Raw genomic sequence first — 6,010 nt, forward strand, 5'->3', positions numbered from 1 at the left:
TCAAAATGTAGAAATAAAACAATTAAAAACCGTTTCACTTATTGGTTATTATTAGATACTTCAAAATTTGCATTTATTAATTTAACAGACGCTTGATTCAGATTCACAAATGAGGAACGTCAAAAGCAATCATTTAAAATGGACTGAATATTCAATAACAATATTCATACCAAAAATATATATATATTTTGTAATTGGCTACATAATGCCAACAAGCTAGAGCAGAAGTGATATACAAAAAATGTAAATGTGTGTGTGTGTGTGTGTGTGTGTGTGTGTGTGTGTGTATATATATATATATATATATATATATATACACACACTTTTACCTTTTTTGTGTAAAGATTTTAATGGAACAGTGTTAAAAATAAATTGTATCCTCTCTAAGTTCGTCAGCCTTAGGACAAAACAGCATCAACACTCCTCATCTTCTCTAGCGCAGCTCAACCAGGCCTCACCAACTTTTTTTTGCTTATTCCGTGGGCAGGGGTTATTTAAATGAGTAACATTATGACTTCATAAGATCCAGAAAAAGAGTGTTGTAGTTCATTGTATAGTTCTTGAAAAGTGAATTCTGTTAAATAAAATATCTCCCTTCGGAGTGGACTTCTAGCTTTGTAACCTTGCAGATCTTTTTTATGCTCAAACAGCAACATTACAGACTAACTAAAGTTGAAAAAGTGAAAAAGCATAATAAGGCTGAGATGAATCAGGTTCTGGGATGCACCACTTTAATACTAAAAGTCTTGCAATGAAACATCTGTCCTGTAAGAGGTGCTGCTGTGTGACATTATCTGACTGTCAGTTGATTCATTTACACAATAACCATCTTAAACCACATTTTATGTCACACTAGCAGAAGGACACACAAGATCAGTTGTGGCAGAGCTGCACTATAAGAGAATATTTAATGTGGCAGCAGAAATAAAGGTCATTATAAAGGTCAGTTCCAGCACTGCAACATGAGTGTGAGTGCATTTAACATACGCCACAGGATACTGACCCTCTTCAGGCCCTGTATAGGTTCAGAGTTTAATTATGTATACAGTGCTGGTAGTCATTCTAAGGGCAATGCTTCTGTCGCAGATGTACTGTATGTAAATTATGATTTTATGCATGCTCTCGCTGCAGGTTTATGCCAGAGTCCAGCATCCATATTGAACAGACTCTGAAGCCTGTGAGCAACCTCAGTTTGTGTCAGTTTGTTTCCTTAGATGAGGCCATGCTAAACTGAACAATTGTAGATGTTCAAGGCTCTTCTCTGCAGGGACCCAGAGGAAAATAAAACAACAATGACATCAAGTGCCAGGAAATGTAAGACTTCATGCTGTGCCTCAGACAGCAGGTGTACTGTCATGTGATTGCAAGCGTGGCTCTCTGACTGTCATTCACAGCAATCTCTGAACGATAACACAGCAGAAGGAGCGTCAATCATCACGATCTGTTCAAACATGTCTCAAATCGACAGTCATGAGAAGTATCATGCCCGTTCAATCAGCACATGATTTTAAAGGCAATAAATGCATGTGAGGCATTCTATAATTTAGGGTACATTTCACAACAGCAAAATGTAAAAGCAATATGCTTTCTGAAAAAAACAACTATTGGTTTCAATTTATATATTTTATCAGTGTGACTTATCTGCTAGTTGCCAAGCTTAATCATTAAACACCATTTTTGATATTACAGATAAAAAGAGCTACATTGTAAGTGACTCAAATATTTAATGTCTGTCATATGTACAATGATTATTTTAAAAGTCTTCTGAGAATATTTAATTTTTTTGCAAATACAGTATTTGTACTATTCTCAGCAGGGTCACTGAGGACAAGAATGTTGTTGTTTTTTATCAGAAATCTACTTTAAAGATTATTTTGATCGTTTTACGAGATGTTATGCAAAACTCCAGTCCATGTGGATGTAAACTTTACCCTAAAAGAATATTAGAAGCATCATTCTAGATATTTAAAATGTAAAAAAAAAATAATAATAATTCAAACTAGTTGACCATGAGAGTAGCATTCTGTTGACCCAAGTAACATAGTTGACTGGACACATTGTTACAATGACACACAAGTCATTTACATGTGAAGATCTCTTATGTTCCCACTTGCAAGTAAACAACATATAGTTAATAAAAAAAAAGAAAGAATTATCCCTTAACTTATAAACATTGATCAGCGAAAATAAACAGAAGCTCAACTGAAACTGTTTAATGCGTAAGAACAAACCTCATTGGTTCTTGTGGAAGCTCAAACATGATGCGTAACACAAGAATGAACCTCACTGGGTTCTCCAATGTCAAGCACCACAACTGATGAGTGAGTTGATGAATGTTTAAATGCGAATAAAAGCCTAAATTCAATCTGTTCATCATATAAAGCGATCGTGTCTCTTCGGAAAATTTGGACTAAACCGCTCAATTCATTTGGATTAATTTTATGATCTCTTTATGAACTTTTTGAAGCATCAAAGTGTCAGTTGCGTAGTTGTCAGTGAAGCTCTCCCAGATTTTATTAAAATATCTTCATTTGTGTTTCAAAGATGAATGAAAGTCTTACGGATTTGGAACGACATGAAGGCGAGTTAATGATGACAGAACTTTCATTTTTGGGTGAACTAACCTTTTAATCCTTCACCGTCTTGATTCACACTCATGCAAGTACATGATCATGTTCACACAAACACTCAGTCTCCTCTGGCACATATAGGGTTAAATTATGAACAAAACTAATCTATGGCAAACAATGCATTATCATCAGAGGACATGATAATGAATTATTTGACATAAAGGCAATTTCAAGCAAACTGATGTCCATGTTTCCGGTAGCACTTGGTAACACTTTATTTTACAATGTCCTTGTTACATAATGTAACATGTACTTACCATAGTAACAGTAAATTATGCATAATTACATGCAACTAACCCTCAACCAAATCCTAATCCCACACTAACCCTATAGTAAGTACATGTAGTTGATTAATATTACTCAGCACTTATATATATAATTACACTGTAACAATGACACCTTAAAATAAGGTGTAACCGCACTTTATTTACAGTCCTGTTCCCCATGTACACACTATGTACTTATTATAGTAATTGCAATAACTGGGTTATAGGGACCATCCCTAAACCTAACCTTAACCCATGTAGTTACCTTATATTAACCAGTACTTTCTTAGGTAAGTACACGTAAGTGCATGTACTATAGAGTAAAGTGCAATGTTTTCTATTACACTGTTTGTAATTGACATTCATTTACAAATGTAAATAGTAGAATTTCACATTTTGTTGCAGATCATCAAAGTTTGAGGCACATAGGGAAAACACAGACATAATATTACTAGGCCTACTACATAATATTTCACACATTTTCCATAATTTTGATGAAATTACAGCTTAATTAGAAACGATACACTAAAAATATGAACCACAAAACAAAAAAATCTACGCACAAAAGGTGAAAAGTAGCATATATAAAAGATGAAAGCATTATAATGTCATTGTATAATATCATGTTTCAAATTGAGTTGCATGATTATTAAACAAACAATGCTAAAAAAAAATGTACCACAAAACTATTCTAACCTCAAAGGAAAATTACCTCCAAGGCTGCTTTTGTATAATAATTTCAACTTATTTGACATTTTATTGCCTTTTTACATACAATTTGTAAAATTATATTGATGATTTTTTGTATATTTTGCTTTAAATTCTTTTAACATACAATTTTAAATGACAAAAATTAAAAGATTTTTTTTAATTAAATTATATTTATTTTATTTAACAATGCAGAAGACATTTTTATGACAGCACCTGGATTATGAAGATCTGTGTCATGTGAACCATGATCATATTAGATTAAGAGATATGTTTATCCAGATTAACATTTACATGTATGCATTTGGCAGATACTTTTGACCTTGACCTTGACCTTGGCATTATAGCACTGCTACTTCTGCGGAGTGATTTGCTCACAGCACCTGAGAAGCCCCGTGGTGAGGAGCAGAGAGTTCGCTCAGAGTTGGAGTAAACCACTCCGCAGAAGTAGCAGTGCTTCGCCTTCTGAGAATATAGTTCACAGTATGTATACGGTTAGAAGATGGCTGTGTCTCATGTGACCTTGTTATTTGTACACGGTGTGACTATACAAATCACAACATGTAAATAGGAAAATGTTGGCGTTATTTTGTCACTTATTGGGAGCAGTATGGTAGCTGGAGCCATTTACCTCCAGTCTTTGTGCTAAGCTAGGCTAGCGGTGGGTGCGTCAGACAGAGTTACGGCACGCACGGAGATAAAAAGGGTATGTATGGACTTATCTAACTCTGGGGGATACGGTGAATAAGCTAAAGCCCCAAATAGTCGGCGTGTTCCTTTAAACACTAACCAAAGCAATGGAGAAACTCAGAGTAAATGGATGAAGGAGGTCCGAGCCTGCAGCCCTGCATTGCAGTAATGAAATGAAAGCAGGCAGATATGGATGATAAATGGCCGTTATTGAAGGGACTGTCAGGTAGCGTGGGTGCCAGATATTTTTGAACAGTGGCGTTGAGGCCTGCGTTTCCAGAGGCTGTCGTGAGCTCAACCTCCTTCAGCTGTCTCTGTCTGGCCTAATTAAACTTCGGGACGACTGATCTCATTAAATTCAAACCGTACAGAAAGACAGAACAGAATCTGACCATTAATATCCAGAGGCTTTAGCCATTATGTAATCAGCTGGAAAATGTTATTGTTTGTATTGTGGAAGTATAGAGAATTGTGCAGAACTCTAATTAATGTAATCAGCATTTGCCATGTTGTCGGCACAGACAGATATATATGTATATACATAATCATGATTTTACCAGCATAAAATCTGAATGTTAATGGAATAATAGCCTATACTGATGTAGGCTTTTTATTTTTCACTAAATTATACTTTATTTATATCCTATTTGTCCTGTGCATTACCCATGCATGAGTATGTTTCCGAATCACTATACTTTTCCTAATTCGCATTTTTTATTTCTTTTTCTGGAATGATGTTTTCACATATACACTTTTTAATAGGTTTGTTAACACCTGAGATATGTTAATAAATTCATTCCAGAAGCAGTAAATCGATTGCAATCACATCATGTCTGTCTGCAATTAAGGAAAAGGCTGTTTATGAGCAGTTTCAGTGAGTAATCATCATTGATTTGAAATAATTAGCCAAGAAAATAGGAACACGTAGAAGGCTTGCAATAAACGAAGAGACGTTAAAGGAATAGTTACCACAAAGATTTCAGTTTTGCCATTCAGTCTTCTGAAGTCATACATTTGTGTAATAATCTTTGAGTGATTAGATATTGCTTTCTACTAGATTTAACCTTAAGATATTAGCAAAACTTGTGCTGGATATAAATTTCTCCTCACCTCAAAGAGTTCACAAACACTGCATAGTGTGACTCAACATAAAACAGAGAGAAGCACGTGTCAGGTGACCTGTCAATCATCCTAAAGCCAACAACTGTCTACATCTAACTGGCTCTCTGAGGAAGCATGATGCATTTTTAATGAACCATTTAAAAGGCATAAACGCTGGCAGACTAGACACACACCATGTGGGAAGAGTCAGTCTGCATACTGATACAGCTGGAATATTTATATAGCCTACATATTTATATGCAATACTCAGATTTTTTGGAGTAGGCCTATCTAGGTCTTGACTTATGCTTAGTTGAATTTGCATTAGAATGAGCTTGCAAGTAAATATCATACTTTTTACCCTCTTTTTTACAATCCAAACAGAATCACTGATTTCTTCATACCCACAATAATCTATCTGTTCCTTCAGGCTGATCAAAAAGCGATTTACCTGTGCGAAGTGTGTGTGATTCATTTAAAGGAATCTGTTCCTTCAGACTGTTCAAAAAAACAACTCACGCGAAGGAAGTGTGATTCATTTTAGTGAATCGGCTCCTTCAGACTGTTCAAAAAGTGATTCACCTTAGTGAAGTGTGATTCATTGGAGTGAATATG

This window comes from Leuciscus leuciscus, assembly GCF_965113295.1.
Source record: "Leuciscus leuciscus genome assembly, chromosome: 20".
Taxonomy (NCBI): domain Eukaryota; kingdom Metazoa; phylum Chordata; class Actinopteri; order Cypriniformes; family Leuciscidae; genus Leuciscus; species Leuciscus leuciscus.